Here is a 24,430-nt window from a genome sequence, read left to right as displayed (position 1 = left end):
TTCTCGACCAAAGCTTTGAGCTCACAAAACTTTGTGAAAGTTTGGTCCTCCTTCTACATGAAATGAATCCAGCATTTACGAGAATAGTCATCAATGAAAATCAAATAATACCTTTTCTTCATTGTGGATGTCGTCGAGAATGGTCCACACAATGCAGTATGAACTCGCTCTAAGATAGCCTCTGCTCAACTATCTCGATCATGAAACGAAGACTTGGTGTAAATTCCCAAGGTACAACCTTTGCATGTGTCAACTTGCTCAAGTTTACCTTTTGGGAAGTCCTGTAGATATCTGATGCATTATCTTCAAAGCCCCATGATGCAAATGACCCAACCGCTTGTGCCACAACTCACCCATGTCTTGGCTTTGCACCAATTCTTCTTTCGTACCCAATGCTGCATAATCATCTACCTCTACTTTATAGAGATTATTGACCTGAATCCCTATCGTCTTGGTCTGACCCGTGGCTATGTGTCTTAGGAATTCCTTTCCTTTACTGAAGACAACATCGTAGCCTTTGTCCTCCAACATCACAATCGATACCAAGTTCTTCTTCAGTCCAGGCACATACATCATATCTGTCAAGGTGAGAGGAGCTCCATGCTCCCTCTGAAAAGAAACCGTGCCCACTCCTGAAACACTATACCTTCCATCGTCACCCATTTATATGCGCATCTTGAGGTCTTTCTTCTCCAAGGCACAAGATGAATTTTTATCATCGGTCATGTGGAATGGGCTCCACTGTCAAAATACTAGACAAAACCCATCATCGATGACACCATGCATGCGATGAGGGTAAAGTCCATTTTGAACTGAGAGGCTAATGCCTCCCTTCCAATCCTTCTGAGGATCCCTTCTTGGACTTCTTCGATTGGAAATTAGTCGCATAATGTCCCATCTTTTGACAATTAAAGCATCTTAATTTAGACATGTCACCCTTCTTCCCTCCATGAGAATAATTCGATTTGAAATGGGAAGCCCTCCCCTTCCCTTTCCTTACTTGCTAAGGCCATATTTTCTTCATCATCATTCTTGGATGAAGGACCATCTCGTGTGCTCCTCTTGATCTCCTCCTGCATAAGATCTAACCATAGTCATTCCCAATCCAGCAATTTCTCCCTTCCATTCACAGAGTCCTGGCAGCTATTCTAACTCTTTGGAATGCCAAGGAGAGCGAGGCTCACCATATCATCATCGGTAGTAGTTATTCCTACATTGCCAAGCTCATCTCTGTAGGTGGTGAGTTTTTTCAGATATGTGGAAATAGTATCGCATTTCTCCATCTTGATTGTTCGAAGCTTTCCTTGAGCTCCAATTTCCTCTGGTCGCTACTGTTCTGGTAGAGGTCCTTCAATGTCTTCGACATTGAAAATGGAGTATCCTTCTCATGGAGACTTGAGACAATATGGTCTGGAAACTTCCTCAAGGATGATCCGTCTCACCTTCGCCACACACTTATTCCACTCAACCAACTCTTGTGCACTAGTTGAAGTTGGCTTTGGGATTTCTTGATCAATGAATTCCTTCAAGCCATTGTATTCTAATACAACCTTCATTCTATCTTTCCATGCTATGTAATTCGAGCTACCTTCCATGGCATACTCAAGTCTCAAGCCATAGAACACCATTGGCCAACCTTGAAGTATGATATGAATTCGATTTTCACCGACAACCTTGAACTTCAAATTTCGAATTCTCTTCTCAGTATACTTATCACAACTTCGATACCATGTAGAAAATCTCTGATAGGTTAACCCAATAATGCAATATAAATCAAAGCAAAAAACTATAACCTACTTCTACTATCAATTTATGAAAGCTTAAAGATCGAGCTGAATGATATAACTAGAAGAAGAAGAATCAATGGGACAATAGACATGCAAATACTTTGGGGAAAGTCTCAGATAAAACACCACACTATTGTATTATCATACATGGTGGAAATACATAGGAATTTTAAAAAGCCTTAGCTCTCACAGCTAGCTCTCTTTACAATCCTCACAGATGCTTACAGGAAATCTTGGCTTCTCTCCATCCTTCCTCTCTGCGCTACAAGCTCCTATTTCCTTGCATTGTTCCTTGTGGATGATTAGCCTATTACCAAGTGGCAAAACAAACCTTCAAAACTGTGCAATCCTCAAGGATGAATCCTTGACCGCATGCATGAGTTTTCTTCATGAGAAAACACATGCAACTGATAGTACACTGTCCTTGAACATTAATATCAACTGGGTCTTTCTCAGAATTGACATGCATGAGTTTCTGATGAGGGAATATTCAATTAACTGGAGTAGCAATAGTTGAGTACATTAATGCATCAACTGAGTGTTAACTCACTATTAGTTCCTCAAATAGTTTGGAACTAATTTAAATAGACTTAACTTAGTAAACTGAGTTAAGTAATTACAACTAAAATACAACTAAAGTAGTTGTTAAGACTAAATTCGATTTTAATTCACAATTTAATTCAACGACAAATTAAATTGCAATATTCTTGTTGTAATATTTCAACATGTTACGCTCTCGCATTGTTTACTTTTTGTGTTTTAGAATTCGTATGCAGGTAATTTTTGTATGGGGTTAAAACCTACAAATTGTTCAACAAATTTCTCATGTTATGCTTCATGATTCTGGAACTCTTGACACCTTCTGGGGTAAAGCTGCACATACCGCAGTAAATATTCTCAACAAGGCTCATGTTTGTGTGAAAAGTGATAAAACTCTGTATGAACTTTGGTATGGTAAGTCTCCCACTGTAAGGCATTTTAGATTTTTGGAAGCAAATGTTTCATAAAAAATAATGATGAAAGACTTGGAAAATTTGAAGCTAGAGAAGGTGAAGGAATAATTCTCGGTTACTCATCCAGAAGAAAAGGTTACAAATGTTTCAATAAGAGACTTCGAAAAATTGTTGAATGCATTGATGTTGTGATTGATGAATCATGTATAGATCCCAAAAAGGTAACATCAACAAAAGAGGTTGATGATGATGAATTATTTCCAAAATCAAATCACAATGATATAGAAGAAGAAACTAATGAATCAGAAGAAGAAAACACATCAGACAAATAAAAGGCTCCATCCAAGTATGTTCAAAAGAATCATCCAGAAACTCAAACTCTAGGAGAAAAGGAATCTAGGGTACAAACAAGAAGAACCCTTATAGGATCTCCTAGTTATATAGCTTTATTGTCCACCATTGAACCACCAAATGTAAATCAAGCTAGTAAAGGTGAATGCTGGGTTAAGACCATGTATGAAGAACTTCATCAAATTGAAAAAAATGATACTTGGGAAATGGTTCCAATGCCTCATGATAAAAATGTTATTGGGACAAAATGGATATTCAAAAATAAGTTGAATGAAAATGGAGAGGTCATTAGGAACAAATCTAGACTTGTTTGTAAAGGTTATGCTCAACAAGAAGGTATAGACCTTGAAGAAACATGTGCACTAGTAGTGATACTTGAAGCTATAATAATGTTTCTTTCATTTTCAAGTATTCGACATTTCAAAGTTTATCAAATGGATGTAAAATTTTCTTTTCTTAATGGAGATCTAGAAGAAGAGGTATTTATTGAACAACTAGAAGGATTCATTTTGGGGAATGATTAAAACTTTGTATGCAAACTCAAAACGTCTTTATATGGGCTAAAACAACCTCTGCGGGCATGGTATTATCATCTTGACAAATATCTTCAACAACAAGGTTTCACAAAAGGATTTGTAGACAACAACTTGTGCACACAAATTGAGGATGATAAACTTCTAATTATTGTTGTTTATGTTGATGATGTCATCTTTGGTAGTAATGAAGAATCTATGAGTCAAAACTTTGCTTCTGTTATGCAGTAAGAATTTGAAATTTCTTTACTTGGGTAACTAACCTATTTTCTTGGTCTACAAGTGCCACAAGCAAAATATGACATCTTTCTCTCACAAAAAAATATCTCAGGAAGGCTATGAAGAAGTATGAGAAGGCCTATTGGAAACCTGTATGTACTCACATGATGATAGGATGTAGCCTCAATTCTAATGATGATTCTCCCACAGTAAACCAACTAGAGTACAGGTCTATGATTGGAAGTTTTCTTTATCTAACATGTACTAGACCAGATATCATGGATGCAGTTGGGATTGTTGGACGTTTCCAAGAAAATGCAAAGAAATCATATCTTCAGGTAGTAAAGGTAATATTCAAATATCTCCAAGGAACCCAAGACTTTGGTCTATGGTATCCTAAAGATGTATATCTTACCCTTCATGTAGACACAAATGTAGATTAGGTTGGAAATGTTGATGATCGAAAAAGCACTAGTGGAGGTGTATTTTACATGGGGCCTCGATTAGTATCTTGGTTCAACAAGAAACAAAGTTCCATTACCGTATCTACAACAGAAGAAGAATATGTGGATGTTTCATCTTGTTGCACACAAATTGTCTAGATGATGCAAACATTACAAGATATACAAATCAAATGTTCTCACCCATCTCCATCCTATATGATAATACAAGTGCTATTAGTATTTTGAAAAATCTTGTTATGCAATCCAAGACCAAGCATATTCCAATTAATTATCACTTTCTACGAGAACAAGTGCTTGAGAAAAAGGTTAAATTGGAGCATGTTTCCTCCAAAGAAAAAGTAGTTGATATATTACTAATCCTCTTCCCAAAGAAGCATTTAAATATCTCAGATAGAAACTGAGAGTCCTCTCTGCCTCATTTTGTTGTTTATCTAGTCTACTAAGTCTACATGTGAAATTTAGAAGGTTGATTTCTATACACAAGTTTCATGAAGTATAGTTGCCTATATTCGCAATTTTATGTTTTTCTCTAATAGAAAAATAGTGGGACATACTCAAGATCAACCTCTGACATGCTAATGATAGCTATGATTTTATTTTTCTTGGTCTGGTGTTGATGGGTATAGTTTGCTGATATGGTATTGAGTTATTTTTTTCTCATTGATATTTATTTGATTGATGAAGATTCTTTGATGAATAAGTTTTTGACAATAAACAAGTAGCATAGGTTCAGGGGGAAAATTAGCCTTGTATAATAAAATGCATTATTGGCATTATGGTTGCTGAATTATTCTACTATTAAGATATTTTGGTCTCAGTTATTAATGTCATATCTGTCATTTGATGTAAAGGTCATGTGGAGACCTATGATGTAATAATTGTCATATTCAAAAATGTACGGATTTTTGAGGTCATGCCAAATATGTAATCCCACATGGTTGGGTGGTTGAGTCAAATATGTATCCCCACTTGGTTGGGTGATTGATGTAAGTATGAGTCCTTCGTGATAGGAAGTTCATACTCAATTGAGTTATAGAGTCATGTTCTTCAGTTGAAAATCTTTTTGAGGATTCAGCATGTTCTCAGGGGGAGCATGGACAATATATTGCAAATCAGATCCAAAGGGGGAGCTTTGGTCCACCCTTTGCCTTTAATGTCAAAGGGGGAGAGTATCTTGGTGTTTGAATTATAGTTATTTGATGTATCTAATAGGTTTCTATAGGTTGAGCTGATCAACACCAACATTGTTTCCATGAAGTCCAAAGGCGGAGATTGTTGGAATTATGATGAATGTGTTGTCCTTGATGGAAACTTACTTGTAACAGAACAGGTATATGGTCACTAGATGAATCCATGAGTCAGTTCAGAGGTGACAAAGTGATGGAATAAAATAATCGAATGATGTGACAAAGTTTTACATATCAGAATCAGAAGTTTCATAATGGTAAATATTTGAAGATCTATACGCGGTTCGTCAAGTCCAAGTCACGTATACACGCAGGTACAAAGAAGAAAAGTCGTGTACATGCTGGCGCCCTAATTTAAGAATACCAAGGGTTCTTACCATGGTATTATGCCACAATATTGAGCACAGTAACAATTACTTGATCGCGTCTAAGATTATAACCGACACTAGTGTAGTTTTGGCTCATGGTATTGGCTAAGGCTGTAACTATATAAGGAGCTGAAGATCAAAGTGCTAAGTGTGCAGGTGAAAGGGTTTTTGTTGAATACTTCAATCTAAAGTATATTTTCATTATAAGGGCCATAGTTCACACATAGATCTTAAATAATTATGCACTGATGAATACTATGATGGATTAGGAAAATGAGACCTAAAATGAATTTCCATTATTTTCTCTGCTCATGGATTGACTAGATCTAAGTATTGACACATCTTTTTATCTTTGAATATTATGATCTAGGTATTTCTGAAGTTTTGAAGAGCTACACAATTTGACATCAAAATGTACAGATCCGTACGTATGTTGGTCTCGGTTAAGTAGTGTATACACATGGGTTTGTTTCTTCAAAGTCGCGTAGATAAAGGAAGGGTTTCTATTCATAAATAATTTATCAACTTGATCAGTGTTGTTGTATCTCTGTTATGTGTCAATGATGTCATCATGTTGATCTTGGTTGAGTGGTAATGTCTGAAGTAGAACTGATTGAATGATGACATTGAATTTGGTTACATGTTGATTGGTTGAAAAGATTATTGATGCTGCTAACTATATGAAGGTTCTATAAGATAAATAACTCTTCTCAACTCTGTGTTTGATTCAAAATTACAAGTTTTTAGTATATTGAGATCTGTATGCATGTTTGTCTATAGAAAATCATGTATACACGTGAGTTTCCTTAAGTGGAGTAGCATATATATGTTGGCATATGAATGGTTAGGGTTGTAGTTGATTATGTCTGTTGATACAATATTTTGAGTTCAGTTATGTGTTCTGATTACAGTGATCTCATTGTTATGTTCGAATTAAGTTGGTGTTTTCTTCAGTTGATCTACAAGTTGTGATGTATTAAAGAAAGTGGATCCAGTGTGAAAATTTATGAAACGTGGTCCACAGATGTTGTTGATAGTTGGAGCATTTAGTGAGGCAATCGAAGTTTCCTGCTAGTAGTAGCTGGTAATCAGATCAGGGGGTTGGAGCTCCCTTCTGGTAGGAGCTCGAGAATGAGTGAAGGTTGTAGCCTTCAGCAGGGGGGTGCCTGTGTACTGGCATGAGTCTGCACCAGTACAAGAATGTAATAAGTTTTTGATATTAATAAGTTTAAAGACTAAGATGAAAGAAGCGGTGATTTTATCCCACTTTGGGTTTCCACCTTAAATGTGGGTGTTCATGTGTGTTTCTTATGTGTGATACTTTACTTTGTTCTTATTGCACCTGCTTACTTCTTATCAAATGTTTGATAAATCTCTTACATTCTAGTTTAAGTTTAACAGATAAAGAATTAGTTGTCTTACAATTTTACTAAGCATACATTATTTTCTTTTACATCAGTCGTGTACATACGTGAGTTGGGGTTAGTAAAGTTGCGTACATATTTCAGAAAAGAAAATTATTATTGGGAGTTTTTAAAATACTGATTCACCCCCCCTATTAGTATTTTCCCCAATATAGGAATCAATTGAATTGAAGAATTGAAGCCATGGGTTGGAGCCCTAGAGGATAAGAGTCCTCAAGAAGATCAGTTTAGAGCCTGTACTAGAGATAGGGTTGGAGCCCTAGAGGTTGGTGCCTCAAAGTGACAAGGTTAGAGACTTGAATAGATAGGGTTGGAGCCATAGAGGTTGGAGCTTCATGAAGTTCAAGTTGGTGCTTGGAGAAGTAGAGGTTGGAACTTGGGTGATTGGAGATTGGTGTCTTCATCTAGGGTTAGATCCCTACACTATATTATACTTGATTTATTGAAAAGAAGAGGATTGAAGTCCTCGTTATTCCTTATTAATAAAAGTATTTATTCTTATTTTTCATTATATGTTCTAATTATAAGTGATCTTAACTAGTAAAAATAACAATTGAAAAAAAATATTGATTCACCCCCCTCTCAATATTTCCAACATTGTGAATGCATCATTAAAACCTCCATGACCTTGCTAGTCTCTCCATAGTTGCCAAGATCATGCTCTAATACAGTTTCCATGTTGTTTCCTGGTATCCAAATCTTGACTTTTGAAAAATCCTTTTGGTTTTGTATCATCTTCCATACCCACTTCCATGTGAGTTAGGGTTAAATATTCTTTGAATTGTAGAGTCCGCCTACTCACGTGACATGGATGTAAAGTGTTTCCCTGATCTTCAACATTATATCACTTGAACTATTCTTCAAAACATTTCTTCTTTTATATCCATATATGTTATTATTTAAGAGCGATCTATTTGAAGCATACTAATTAGTATTACACACACATTAAGATTGTTGTAGAGTTCAAAAATTGTTTTCTTAAAACCTATCAATTCCCTAAAATGCCAATACACAAATAGGATAAAAAGTAGTAGAAATAAGTATTTGATAGAAAATTCCATACCCTATTTAATTTCATCGATGTTTCTTTCTAGCTAGAAACCACTAACGTAATCGAGAAGATAGGGAAGCAACAAGATAAGAAGCATGGGAAAGTAAGAAAAATATCTTGTAATGCTCCAAAGTTTAAAATCCTAAATGGACCATACCCATAATTTATGAATATTTGTAGGTTTCCTTTTTCTAATTTTCCATTCTTTATCCTTGTACACAAAGAAACCAAAAGCATCATTGGGTGTAAACTTCATATTGACTTGAACAATGGTAAAACAATCCTATCGAGGAGATATACCTGAAGAAGGTAACACAATATCGAATATCCAACCATGCTCTCAACAAAGTTCCTATGCATAAGAAGATATAAATAAATTAAAATTGTGTCAAATGAAAAGAACTCTCACCCATCTCCTTACAGAATGAACTCAACATATAAAAAATTTACGATCAAGCCACACAATGGAAGGAAATGCAATTGTGATTCAAAATGAAAATACTTTCATCTTTATGCTCTATTTTTTTTGTAGAATGAAATCAACATCCCAAAAACATATAAGTTCAAGCCACACAATGGACACAAATAGGAACAAATAAAATTGTGCTTCAACATTTTACCAATTCTATAATTCTCTATCATATTAGTGCACCTCAAAGTTTCTCTTTTTAATAGCTGTCTTTTTTATCCATCAAAATCCTAAGTTATTGGACTCCATAGTGGGTCGAGGTCATTGTGGGGTTACGAATATTTCACTTTAGTAATATTTGCACAATGCTAGAGGTTCAAGACAAGGAATCTAGACAAATATTCACAAGTAAATATGAGAAAAGCAAGTTATGGGAGGCACTACAAATTCCAGGAATAGGGAAAATAATTTGTAGGGAACAAAAGTAATACCTAGTTCCAAGAATGAATTTCCACATCAAGTTAAATATTTGAGCAGACTAGGTCGAATTTAAAATTAGATCATTGATTTACAAGTTGGGTTGCAATGTATGTGTAAGTCATGGGGTGCCCAATGCAGGTCAGATCTTGGATTCCATATGTAGATCTACTTGCAAGTGCCAGGTGTAGGTTGGATCAAAAGTGCCTCCTTTCTCTCCATCTTTCAAATCCAAATGCAGCTCAACCAGTGTGTTTAGGGTAAATTGTCCTTCCTCTACATGTCTATCATCAACTTTCCCTGAAATAATGTAGTGCTTTTGCTATTTGTCTGAATAGATGGGGAAAATGCCAAAAAATACATGTATGAATAGTCAAATCTACACAATATTCAATAAAAGCATTGATGAACTCTTTAAGGGTATAAAGTGCACCAAGAAGTGAGATATGTGCCTGAGTGAGGAAAGAAGTCAAATATGAACCACTAAAATTATGGATCCACTGTAATTTCATTCATACTTAGTTTTTCATCATTGTTAATTATTCGATATTGATAAAGGGGCAAGAAAACCCATACTTTAAATTAGTTTTTGATTGAGTGCATTTTTGAAGAAAAGATATAGATTATATTTATCGTTGAACAATGAATAACATGAAAAACCCTTCAACTCAATTTTGGTCAATAAATAAGAGATATAACCTGAGAAAGCTTGAAAGAAGGTGATTTCTCATTGTAATTGTATGAAAGGAATTCCAACAAGCTTGTGATGTTTGGATTTCTTCTTTTAATAGCATTGATCCAGATTTAAACAGGAACACAACAAATTACAGAGATAACCATAAACACAGAGATGCAACGGAAACAATACTTCATTTCAGTAATGTAAAATACTGAACTATGCTTACAAATAGAAATGGAAATAAACTAGCTAGGGCGATGGTAGCTTATCTCTGAGAAGAGATGTGGTGTCTACATGCCTCTAAACTATCTTACAATGAGGCTCAAAGACCTATTTATTTTTGAGAAACAATGGAAAACCCTAAACATCCAAAACCCTAACCCTAGAAGATGAAACACCAAACTGTGGGCCCCGTTTGGGTAAATTGGTACATCAACTTCCTGGTGTCGTAACTTTGGCATACGATCTTTATTTGATGCGCATAGTATATAATTAGAAAGATCTATCTAAGAACTACAACTTTCAAAAGAGAAACATCAGTCAATGGACACATGTTTCTCGCAGTTTTCCCAAAAAACTTCATTTAGGGCCTCAAAACAGCGCCAGAAGTTCAGGACCCGAAAAAGCTGCTAAAAATAGTAAACTGTGCTACAATTAAGGAAACTAAAAAGCTAAAAGAAACAATGGTGGGGGTCCAAGTGGACTTGGTAGGTGGCCACCAATATCCACCTAGATCATTCCTCCCCCCTTAGGAAGCAATGGTCCCCATTGCATTGAGTTCCTCCATGAGATGAGGAAACTTCTACTGAACTTGGTCCCTGGTGAGCCACTTGCCCTGGTGAAGGATTTGGCCTGCTTTGACAACTCGATACAATTGGATATTCTACTGGCGAGTGTGCTTAATCTGTGTGTCCATGATTAGATCAGTTGCAGCTTGTTCCATGCAATCTGGATTTAACTCTGTGGGTGTGAGTTGTTCTGCAATGTCGGATGTGTCTAGTAATGGTGGAAAGTATGGCCGAAGATAGTCCACATTGAACACTGGGTGCAGGCCAAGGAATGGGGGAATGCTGAGCTTAAATGAATTGTCTCCCATAATCTTGGTAATGGTGTAAGGACCATATCGAAGTGGTGTAAGTTTCTGATAGGCTCTGGTAAGGTGTTCCTTTTGTAAATGCAACCAGACTTTGTCACCCACCTGAAACTTGTGTGGCACCCGACGTTGATCATGTCGGTGCTTGTACTTGGCATTTGATTTTTCTAGAATGTCATGGTCCTGCTGGCGAATATGTTGGATGTGCTCAATGAAGTTGTTCACCTTATCTATTTCAGAATGGACATGAGCCAAATCTGCATGAGTAGCTGCAAATGGCATGGCCACATCAATGGGACATAATGGCTGGAATCCCATGCCCACCTGAAAAGGGTTGTGGCTAGGCGAGATGTGGAGAGCCTGGCTGTAGCTGTGCTGAACATCGGGGAGGCTCTCGTCCCATGTGTGTGGATGCTTTGAGTTGCACATGTGTAGAATATGTACGATCATCTTGTTGACAACCTCTATTTGGCCATCAGTTTGAGGATGGAAGGTTGTGGACTTAGTGAGTTTGGTGTTGAGCATTGACCAGAGACCAGACCAAAATGTAATGAGGAACCTACTGTCCTGATCGAAGATGATAGACTGTGGGATCCCAAAGTGTACCCACACTCATTCAAAGAAGAGTTTAGCAGTGGCATCTGCTGTGATATTCTTCTTAGAGGCAGCCATAATGGCCATCTTCAAGAACTTCTCGACGACCAAAAAAACACATTCATTTCCATGCTTTGTGGAATGGAGGCCTGACATGTAATCCATGGAGATGGATTCCCAAGGTCGACTAGGGGTAGACAGTGAGGTATAGGGGCCTCGCTTCTTTATGGTCGGTTTGGCAATGGTGCAAGCAGTGCATGTTCTGATGTACTTCCCGACATCTTGTCGTAGATTCGTCCAATAGAAATATTTTTACAGTACTGCCACCATTTTATCGACCCCGAAATGTACAGCAGCCTGACTGTAGTGTGCTTCCCAAATCATCTTGGCACGCTCACTTGAAGGAACACAAAGGTGACCTAGGTGGCATAACAGGGAATCCTGGAGGTGAAAATATGGAACATGCTGGGCCCCCAAGAGTGTCTGGTATGTGTGGCCAAATTCTGGGTCGCTTTTGTAGAGAAGTGGCCAATCAAAAGTCTCGTGCCGACAAGAGTTGAGCACAGTGGTTAACGCCATGATCGGTGGTCGACTAAGGCAATATGCAACATTATTGGTGCTACCTTTCTTATACTTGATATTCAAATGGAACTGTTGCAGGTATGTGGACCACTTATAATGGCGATCATTCTATAATTTCCCTTAGGTCTATATGAACTGTAGGGTTTGATGGTCTGTGTGGATGACCGTTTCCTTCCCCAAAATGTAATGCTTCCATTTTCGGTAGGCCTGCACGATGGAATACATCTCTTTGTCATAAGTGGGATACTTTCGGACTATGTCTGAAAGTGTCTCACTGTGATATGCCACTAGATGCCCGTGTTGAGTAAGGACTGCCCCAATAGCATAGTCAGAGGCATCTGTCTCGATCTCAAATGGTTGTTTCAAGTCTGGTAATGCGAGAACTGGTGCCGTGTAGAGGTGATGTTTCAACACCGTGAATGCCTTCTATTGAGAATCAGACCAAAAGAATTTTGCTTTCACTCCTCCCTTAGTGACTTGACTCAAGGGCCAAGTGATATGAGAAAATCCCAACACGAACCTGCGGTAGAATTTGGCAAGACCTAGAAAGATGCGGAGCTCTGTCAGAGTGGTTGGAGATTTCCAATATCGAATGACTTGGATCTTGGATGGATCCACATGCATCCCCTGTTCATCAATAATGTATCCCAGATACTGAACCTGGGTCATGCCAAAAGTGCATTTCTCCAAATTGGCACATAACTTGTGTTGCCGCAGTGTTTGGAGAACTTGTCGGATGTGGTGGAGGTGCTCTTCCCAACTCTGGCTGAAGATTAGGATGTCATCCAAGTATACCACTACAAATGAGTTGGTGAATGGCTGCAAGATGTCATCCATTAGCCTCATGAAGGTTGCAGGAGCATTCGTCAATCTGAAAAGCATAACCAACCATTCGAAAAGGCCCTCCTTGGATTTGAATGCAGTCTTCCACACATCGGAGGGTTCAATTGGCACCTGGTGATATCCTGACTTCAAATCGATCTTGTTGAAATATCTTGGCCCCTTCAGTTGGTCCAAGAGGTCATCAATCCATGGGTTCAGGTACCTATTATGGACAGTGATCTTGTTCAGCGCTCGATAGTCTATACAGAGTCTTCAAGTCCCATCCTTCCTCTATACCAACACAATCAAGCTCCCAGAGGACAATGAACTTGGACGGATGTGACCTTTCTATAGCAACTCTTGAATCTGCCTCTTGATTTCATCATTCTCCATAATGGAGCACCAATAGATTGGTCCATTGGGCAGCAGTGCACCTAGGGTCAGATTGATGGAGTGCTTGACCTGATAGTGCAGAGGAACCCCTGCAGGGGAGGTGAAGATGTCCTCATACTCCTCCATGACCTTGTCCATCTATAGTTTTCGTGTGGAGGGGCCTTTTCTAGAGGTCTTGGCCACTGTCTTCTTCTTTCCTTGAGGGCGTATCATCAGGAAAACAAATTTCCCGGTTTTGGAAACAAGCTTATTGCATTGCTTTGTAGTAATCAAAGAGATGGCGGTAGGCAGTGCTACCTCCAGTATCCTGTACAACTTATTTCCCAAAGTAACAATAACAGCACGGGGCCTTGATTCATACACAACATGTCACTTCCACATGTATGGTTGTCCTAATAATACATCACAAACTTCAAGGGGAGAAATTTCACACAATACCTCATCTGTGAAGGGCTTGATGTTCTATGGAAGGCAACACTGCTGGCTCACGCAAAGATCTTGTCCTTGGTGAAGCCACCCAATGGTGTATAGTTGTGGATGTGCTGTGATCGGTAAGCCCAGCCACTTCACGAACTCTGCCGAAATGAGGTTCTTTTGGCTCCCGCTATCGATAATGAACTATAGCAGGGAGCCCTTTACCCACATCTGGGAGTGGAAGAGACACTCCTCCTCCTCTAGATCTTCGAGTTCCTCCTTTTAGATCTTCATGGTGGAAACGGTGGCATTGGGCTCCGCATCGATAATCTGTTTCCCTTTGTCATTCTCCTTTTCGGGTTCTAACTTAGAGTCAGAACATGCATCTGATTCTGAAACCTTTAGCTCGGCCACTAGTGACTGCTTGGCTCGACACTCACTTGTGTTGTGAGTGGAGCTCTTATGGAACTGACATCACTTTCCAGTGTCCTTTTTCAGCTTCATGGCATTGTTCTTTGCTTGCAGCTTTGGCAGGTTTTCCTGGGCTGCCCTGCCTTGCCTTTGTCCTTTGTTATACGGTTTGAGGGCACCTTTCCCTTACTTTGGATTTGTAGATCCAAAGTCTCGCTTCTTTTATTTAAACTTTTTCTCGACCTTGACAGCATATAGGTATGTCGTGCCGAGCAAGGGGATGTTCAGGAATTCTACTTATTCCTAGATGTACTTATGCAGGAAGCCACGGTATTTGAGTACCAAATGCTTCTCTGAATCCTTCATACCCAACTTTGTATGAAGGGTATGGAAAATATTGGTAAACTTCGGCATGTCTTGGTCCCTTCCCTACCACAGCTTGGTCCATTTTATGTATTGATCCTCATAACTTTCGATAGGGTAGTACTGCTCCTTGATGGCATCTCGAAATGAATCCCAATTGGGTGCGACTGAAAATAGTGAGACTGTACTTTCATCCTTATGCTCGCAGTAGGTTTCCCACTAGTCCTTGACGTGGGGGGCTACTTTGAAAAGAGCGAAAACAATCTTTTCTCGACTCGAAAATTCATGAACATAAAAATACCCATCTAGCAAATTTAACCATTTATCTACAGCATCTACATCTATTTGACCATCGAAGATGGGGATTTCAAAATTAGCTTGTGTTATGAAACCAGCTCACAAAAAGATAGAAAAGAGAGATCCACGCCTTAGAATTCAGCCTCTTCGAGGGGGCAACCTCCTTTACATTACATAAATGAACAATTCTTGGATGATACAAATGAAAATACCTCCTTTCTATATATAGGAGTCTAAGTGGTCCCAATACAATCAAAGCCTACATAACAATAATATTGTAGGGCACAACAGTAACAATGGTGGGCTTCTATGTGGCATAATAGTAACAATATGGGCACTACATGGGTACATTAATATAATAAGTGGGTTATATTAGTAAAAATAAGGGGTTACACTAGTAGTATAGGGGCCTAACAGCTTGTACCTTAAAGGGTGTGGCATTTCCAGAGTAGCTGCTGGAAGCCGATGCATCACCTCTGGGTATCCGCTGAAGGATCTGTGCAACATTGTCCATCATTGCATTCCTTTTTTGCTCGAGGGATTCTTCGAGCAAGATTTTGATAGGATCTCCTGCCCCCTCATCTTTATTTTCATCCACCATGGGAGGCCGTTGAGATTTTTGAGGCTGGTCTTGCAAAGGTTCGACCAGTTCAAGCCCTAACTCCTTATATCCCGATCTCGTTGGAGACATGCAAAGGAAAACAGAGAAAAAGCAAACCACTCTGATACCACTGATCTGGATTTAAACATTAACGCAACAAATTACAGAGATAACCATAAACACAGAGATGTAATGGAAATAATACTTCATTTAATTAATGTAAAATACTGAAATATGCTTACAAACAGAAATGGAAATAAACCATCTAGGGCGATGGTAGCTTATCTCTGAGAAGAGATGTGGCAGCTACATGCCTCTGAACTGTCTTACAATGAGGCTCGAATACCTATTTATTGTTGAGAAATAATGGAAAACCCTAAACATCCAAAACCCTAACCCTAGAAGATGAAACGCCAAACTGTGGGCCCCGTTTGGGTAAATTGGTACATCAACTTCCCAGAGTCATAACTTTTCCATACGATCTCCGCTTGACGCACATAGTATCTCGTTAGAAAGGTCTATCCGAGAATTACAACTTTGGGAAGAAAAACATCGGTCCATGGACCCATGCTACTCCTAGTTTTCCCAAAAAACGTCGTTTAAGGCCTCAAAACGGCTCTGGAAGTTCAAGAGCTGAAAAGCTACTAAAAATAGTAAACTGTGCTACAATTAAGGAGATTAAAAAGATGAAAGAAACAATGGTGGGGGTCCAAGTGGACTTGGTAGGTGGCCACCAATATCCACCTACATCAAGCATGTATTGATGCATGCTCGAGAAATTCTAAATTAAGAGCCAAATAAACAACTGTGAGATGTCAAATAAGAGAAAAGTCATAAATACCAACAATTCTAGTTACCATGTCTGGAATTGTTTCAATCAAAGCAATATATGAAGAAGCAACAAGAAATTCATAAGGATGCAACCAAAGTGGTAGCCCTATATGTGGAAATATCTCAAACAATTTCCAATAACTCTTGAGTTTAAACAAATTTATTTAATGAGGAATATTTTCCAATGTATATAATGAGCATGTAGGTGATCTTCATTAAGATTAATTGAAGGGAAAATCATAATTTAAATAGTGCCGATATGAAAATACTTTAACTCAATTTCTCTCTTTATTAAACTCAAAATTTTATAACATTGCACCAACAATAACAATACTGAGAGATTCTTCAAAGTCTGAGAGTTGATACATACCTATACTATGATTTCAAAGTGGTATATGAACCTAGTTATAACGCAGTGTGAAGAGACTTTTCTGGGAAAAGATCTGGCCTTAGAATCCACACAATCTTCCCTCTTGAAGCCCACGAACAGAGGTGCAATTTCAAAGTGTTTTCAACAAAATTGTTTCCAAAATATTCAAGTACTTCATTGACATCTTGTAGGTTTAGCTTTTGTCTATTTACACTAACCAGAAATGCACGGTACCAAAAATAAGACTAATAACCACTACAAATCATTGACACATGTTTTCACAATGCTCAGGAAATGTGTAGACTTCACAAGTAAATAGGTAACCAGAAATTGATGTCTTCCATTGTGACCGAAGCCATTAATACGGACTATTAGAGTACTCAATAAATAATATCAACCCCCTTCAAACTTTGTCAAAAACCAAACACATGTATTACAAGAAAAGTTTAGAGGAACCTGACATTCTTCTACATGTAAATATCAATCCATTTCAAAGATCATTCCAACAGTACTATAGGAGTGAATACGCTGCTCAGAATTAATTTTCCATCCTTTTAATGATGGCATACATAGTTAGCAATAATGATACGAAAAACAGGGTGCTTTTCCCCCGATATTCACTGAAATATCCCCTTGGAATCTTGGTTATTCTCCCTAATTTTGCATAGGTCACACAACCAACTAATTGGATGCTTCCAACAAGGTAACAAGGTCACTACAGACCCCTCTTATCAGAGAATTTTTTTTCACTAACCCTCTTGGCCATGAAAGAGAAAAGTGCTAGAGTAATATAAATTTCGACCTCCTGATAAGAATCATAACACTCTATCTTAATATCAATCCTTTGCATTTGACACCACAATTTCAGAGTCTTTTCACCTAGCTCATTATCTGCATATCCTATTAACATTGCATTCCATGAAAATACATTTCATTCATGCATTTCATCAAAAATATGGCGTGCATCTTCCATACTTCCACATCAAGCATACCCAACAATCATGCTTGTCCATAACACTACATCTCGTTCACGCATCTTCTCAAGTATTCATTGAGCATGCTCGACACATCCACATTTTTCATACATGTCAACAAGGGTACTCTCCACAAAAGCGTTTGACTCAAAACCCCCTTTAATCATAGAAGCATGGATCTGCCTGCCATGTTGTAGATCAGGTAAGCATGAACAAGCACTAACTACACTCGCAAGAGGATACTCATCCCGTCTTATGAATAAATGATGCATTTTCTGATGAATTTTCAAGGCTTCTTCATCCGACCTGTTAGCGCTTGAGATTTCACCCTAGGCTGAGGAAGGTAAACCTTCAAGGCAACATCAAACCATTTCACCTCGTAGCTAGCCCTACGGGGTATGAGAAGGCTCTCTCCGGTCAAACTCGGTAGATCTTTCAATAGGATGAGCTGACCCAATTAGGAACACTGATATTAGGCTAGTAAACTGATAAGGAAGTTTGATTTGGGGTTTTTAATTAAATGACGGGGCTTTTCTGGGCTGCATGGGCAAAATCACAGCTTGAACAGAGAAATATAATGACTACACAGATTATCAACTGAGGCAAGGTAGGCAAGCAATTTAACACCAAATCTAGATTTTAAATGAGATGGCAAGACTGGTGAGGAGCTGACAAGGGCATAGGAGATGAATCCTTGTCAAACAGAAGAAAACATCGAACGTGAACAAACTTATAGGAGGAGCATATAATACTATGAATTCCTACCTAAACACTTCATTTGTTCAGCTAGAAATGATCATGAAATGAAATGAAACATAACGGTTTACATATGTAACAGAGGAAAAACTAATGTTAAATTGTCATACCACATGAATCTCAGCAAACAGAGCTGTGAAATTCCATTAAATTCTCTGCCAAAAACTGTACAATGAAAGCTCTGTTCCAGCACTCAGCACTCAGAAAATCTCCCCTCACTAACTCTCCCTTTTTAATTACAAATGATTATTTTTATAAACTATCCTAAAACAAAAACAACAGATCGACCCCACCATCAGGGCGCTGTTTGAACTGCAATTACAAAAAATTAGAAAAGAGCGTTCATCTATTCTAAAATAAAATAGCATCTCCCTAAAAATCCTACGATGGCCGACACATGGAATAACAGCTGGAGCGCAGCTACCTTTAAATCACTAACTGAGGTCTTGAAATAGGAAATCGGTTCCTGAAGATCAGCGCATACATATCCAGCCATTCATAATTGCCACTATTCATCCGCATAATCGCCTTTGCTTGCCTAACCGCTTCAGTGTGAGGACCCAAAATAGACTAAGTAATTCGATTTCTGTGCTGGGATAATTATTTGGCTTTTGACTTTTATTCTCCCTCAAAATGTCATGACAAGTGTTTCTGTTGAAGGCACGTTCCCGTTTTAAAAATGCAAAGATTTGCATGCAGTCGACATCCCGGGAGAAGAAGATAACTCCTTAAAATGAGGCAATTGGGTATACTAGAAAAGCTTGTAGTCTTCAGAAGCTTCTAATGATTTCCAGCTTTAGCATGAGAATTTCTGCAGTTCATGCCATACACACAAAGTGGATATCTGATATATGTTATCACAGAATATTTGGAGAAATCTCCCCTCCCAACTTAAGTAAAATGGCGTATTTATAGGTTCCAGCCCTGACCATTCACCGCCAGAAAGAAATGTATCAAGCTTTACAACTGGATACGCAGTACATGTTTTCTCTTTCAATATACCTGCACCAGCAAGAATAAATTGCCCACGACAGATAGAAGCAATGGGCTTGTTTGAATTAGAAGACCGCTTGACCAATTTAAGAACAGATTCATTTAGAGCTAGGTACTCGGATGTCCTTCCTCCAGGAACCATCAACCCATCATACATGCTTGCATCAATGTCCTCGAAAGATGCTGTCGAAATAAAATAGTGGCCTGGATAATATTCATTTTTAGGAACACGGTTAAGATATGCAATAGATGAACCATCTGAGGCAAAGGGAGGATAACAAAAACATCGAACAAAAATCCTTTTCTAGGCCTCAAAGAATGAAACGCAATTGACCGAGAATTTCCAGAACCCACCACTAGAGACTGTTTTGAAACCTATGCTAACTTCGCCTGCAACCATATATTCCATAAATGCATAGCGGTCCCCATGGATCGTAGAACTGCAACTTGCAACAAACTTCAACAGATTTAGAGAAAGCCCGCAATGATGTCTTAGTTTTGTTTTTGTTTTTAGGCAATTGTGATGACAAACCACTCAACCTGTCGGCTAGAGTAGAGGTAATGCTGCCCGAATGAAATTTATCCTGAGACTCAAGCAATATTCCATGACAAAGACATAGAAGGCTGCGCAAGACATGTAATCCATATTATTTACAGTTCCGTACAAAAACCAAACTGTCAATTGATTGTCTTCATCCTTTGACAACAGAATCCACAGATCAATTTCATTCTTTAGTTGAACGAGCTTCAAACAGAACACAGCTATGGGGCTGCATTTGGTAAGTGAAAAAGCTTATTCCCAACATATCAGTAGCTGTCCCTTCCATTGAGAAAGTTTCTGGAAATGGAAGACTTGTATCAACCAAACGGTGCCATAACATTCCATCAGGAAGTTCAGGTAGGGTAGCACTGACTGACGCTTGCTGAGAGTTGAAAGCAATGTACAAATCACCTAGAGTTGGTCTAGATTAGGTCCATGCCAGTTCAGATTTTCAATCTTCGCAAAAGTTTTACGTTGAAGAAAATCTTTTCGACGGGTGCGGAAGGAACTAAGAAATCCAATAAACTGAATAGTGTGAACAACAAATTCAGTTTTCAGAGCATCCCAATTAAAGGGTTTCCTGTCATTTAAATGCATTGATCCTCCCTTTGTCTGTCCATATTCATCTCCCATGTTTAGCACAGGCACTCCAAGTGATATGAATAGAACGAAAAGGAAATTTCGAATCTATTTCAATCGTGTTTCCAGAGCCAGATGATTGTTCGTGTCACCTTCTTCACCACAGTTCCAACTTAATTCTGTTGAATATGTTGCAGAACTGAAGCTTACTAGGTCGACCAGAGATAATCCAACGTTATGGGTAATAAAGTTGAAGGAAAAACTAGGACCTCGGCCATCAGTAAAAAGATCTCCACTGCCACAAAGCCTGGTTGAAAAGTTGCTTAATTGACCTTTGTCGCCTCTTAGAAATCTTCTAATATCATCATGGAACCTGATATTTAGCTCTGCCCACTTCTTCCAATGTGGAAATTGGATTTCCTTGCACGATGCCATAATTGGCAAGCATGGATCTGCAATAATTTTAACCCTAGAAAGAACAGGATCAAAGGCAATGGCCTCTATCAATGGGGGTCGACTTAAGATTTCCTCATGTGGCCCTCTCATTAGAGATGAAGAATTGCAAAAGCAAAAACCATCAATATGGTACTCATTTACCCAATGGCGCAGACTGTCTAAGATCATATTTTGTGCTACTGGGTGGTTGCAGTTGAATAGATTTTCAGTTTCAGCAACAGCAACCTCATTGTTTTCACCGAGTACGTAATATGATGAGTTATCAATTCCACGGAATGACAATGTTTCAAGTTCTGCATCACCCTTTTCAGCAGTCTGTGTGTAAACGACCTCCAGTATTACCTCGATGCCAATTTTATGACATGCTTTAACCATTTGCCTAAGGGAACTGCTCACTGAAATGCCATCTCCCAATGGTCCATAGCAATCCATGAGTGCCACTGTAGAGAACCTCTGTGCCATGATAGTTGAAACCATATGAAGATAAAACTTGACCACATTCATCAACATTAGAGTCTGATGTATGCTTTGCTTTCTTTTGTTTGTGCAGGGATATAAGCTTGAAGTCACTGCTGCCTTTTGGATAGCTGAAGAACAAATTACATAATCTAGAGCTGGAGAATAAATTACATAATCTAGAACAACATATTAATGATTTCTTCTTCAAAACAGGGTTTTGAAGAAGAATCAGTCTCTGACATGAGACGGAGTCTAACACGACCCATGCTTCACATACTCGATAATCATCACATTCTAGGACACTCATCTTGTTTAGGCATTTTGTCAAACAACTCACAAGCATTCTCCAAGTGCGCATATTTCACACACCCTGCATTTTATCAAAGACTTGGTGTGTGTCTTCCATGCTTTGGCACTTGGAATACATGTGAAGAATATGATTTCCCAGAGATAGTCCAGCAGCTTCTTCGGCTCCAGTTCTGATGATATGGGCATGAATGCCTTTTCCCTTGGCCAAACTCCTTTTTCCAATGCAGTGTTGCAAGATACCAACATAAGGATTGGTGTCTACAACATATGGCTTAGTGTTTGCAGAGATGTTGTTGGCACCTTCGGGAAATTAAGCTACTCTTGGTTTTTCCTTGAGAGTAGTGACAATACTAAAACCAATGAATTTCAATCTGGTTCCATGACCAAAATTCAAACCCATCCTACTATTCTCTGCATTCTCCAAAAAACCCATCGTCATTTTCGCTCACTTACATTTCTGTGTATCTAAAAATTATATGAAGGTTTTCGATCCACCTGTATGGTTACAAGCTATAAATTAAAATAAATTTAGACTTCATTACCATTTATCTTTTTAACTCGATCAAGCTAAGTAAACAAGATTTCATTCCCACTAAAAATGTAAGGTGGAGCCTAAATGTTTTGGTGGGAAATAAGGGTACAATAACATGGATGTGTAGCTATTCAAATTACCAAATATTATACCCCTACCATCAAATATGACATTTATTTGAGTAAAATTATGAAATACCATGGAACAATTATGCTTAGAATTTATAGCCAAAGCATCAAGAGTTAGAATAGAGTGATTAAGTGGTCACAATAAAAATAATACACATTGGAAATATCATATACACATGTATCATACATACCAATCTAAATGTGATAGATAAAGCAATTTCTTCCTATACATAGAGGCTTAGATGGGAAAATCAAGGTGTCATCAAACCTATTCCATAAAAGAAATTCCAATAAAAAATATCATTTTTGTGTTAATATAATGCCAAGGTGTAATTTACATCATCTAATGTATACTAAATCTACTTCACTTGTATGATGTGATACTTTAATATGTGAAACATCTAATGTTCAAGGAACATCAAAATATCCATATGATTGAAAACAATTTCATAAGTGTCCAATTTTGTTGTGTTCATAATGTACATTAAAACTAGATAAACAACTTGATACCAAGTTAAAAACTAGTATCCTAAGTTCAATGGATATGACCCTAATAATTAAAAATGTAGATATGCATGAAAAGTTAAGTTTTCAACTAAAGGAAATGTTTCCTCTACTAATTAGCTAACACTTCTCTTTATAGGTATTCTTCACAATATATTTGATTCAGCTATAATATCACTCTCATTTTGGATAATATGTCAGCCTTTGAAATTAATTCCATGTGAATGTAATAAAAGTTTATAACCCTGAAGATTCTAATAAACTCCATGTTTGTAATCATCGATTGATACAATTAAAAGGTGTTTAAGGAAGTATAGCCTTTCAACCAATCTATAACAACCTTTGAATCTGCTATCACTTGTAAGTTTAGATTTCTAAAGTGAAAAAATAAAAATGACTAACATAAACGACTGAATCGTATTATTGCAGTACTTGTTAGGTAGTTGTACTTTTGTTCCTAAACTGAATTAGTCATTTTTAGTTTTATTACTTATTATCTAGTCATATATTTTAACCTGGGACTAAATTAGTCATTTATGATAGTCTTTTTTAGTTCGGTTACTTAATATTGCTCAATTTTTGTAGTATTTCACTTAGAAAAGTAGTGCTAACCAAATTCTTTAGTAGCCTAGTCACTAATTTCTCATTGTCTACTAGTGTGTCATAAACATGATCATCTACATAGATCAATCCAAATTAACACAAAAATTAATAACATCAAGACCTCAACTGCAATGACCATACCCACCATGCATATGACCACAATGCATATAACAAGAAGTTACTATCCTTCATGACTACCTGACATTTGTATATATGATCACACTATTTAAATAACATCTATCGTACATGTAACTACAACAACCATATACTCACATAAATGGACACAACCCTAATGATTATAACAATCACTAACCAAAATACATGCATGCCAAACATAAAATACTTGTATGACAATTTGCGCTTACCACGAAGTCCAGTGATACAACCTCGCTTTGATGATCTACATCTCTTACCATCTTAGGAAACACATCAGCATCATAACATACCAACATCAAGATGACATGAACTAAATGCAATGACCTCATGCATGACAACCTTATAGAATGCATGCATAAAAGCATGCATCCATCCCATCTAGTCCAAGTTTTGTAGCATGCTCTGATACCACCTTGTAACTATCTCTGCCCACATTTACCCACTTTCACCATCTTTCCCATGGTAAACATGAGCTGAGGATCACTATGATAAGACACAAACTCCTATATGACCTTAAGGAAATGGAATCTACAAAAAAATACCTTATAGACCTCCTTCAGGTGCTACAGGACCCCGAGGAGCTAATCCTCCACTCCGAGTGCCCAACCCCTTAGTTAACCTAGCCCTTTTTCAATGAATTAAATCCCCAGTCTCTCCCATTACAAGGAATTAATGCGACTGGAACTCTCCATTTGTTCCCACAATTCCTGTAAGGGAGAGACTGCAGTCTTTTTTAGCGAGAGTTGTGCCAGAGACTGTGACATTTA

General features: G+C 37.9%; 1 pseudogene; it reads right to left on the bottom strand.

Annotated features, from left to right (window-relative positions):
* Positions 1-20,085: 20,085 nt before the first annotated feature.
* Positions 20,086-21,434, bottom strand: LOC149266999 (isoamylase 2, chloroplastic pseudogene; annotated as a pseudogene).
* Positions 21,435-24,430: the final 2,996 nt, after the last annotated feature.

The sequence above is a fragment of the Pinus tabuliformis genome, chromosome 6 (genome assembly GCF_031772625.1).
Source record: "Pinus tabuliformis cultivar Carrire ecotype Pingquan chromosome 6, CPIR1, whole genome shotgun sequence".
Classification (NCBI taxonomy): Eukaryota; Viridiplantae; Streptophyta; class Pinopsida; order Pinales; family Pinaceae; genus Pinus; species Pinus tabuliformis.
This window is presented reverse-complemented; position numbering and strand designations above follow the sequence as displayed.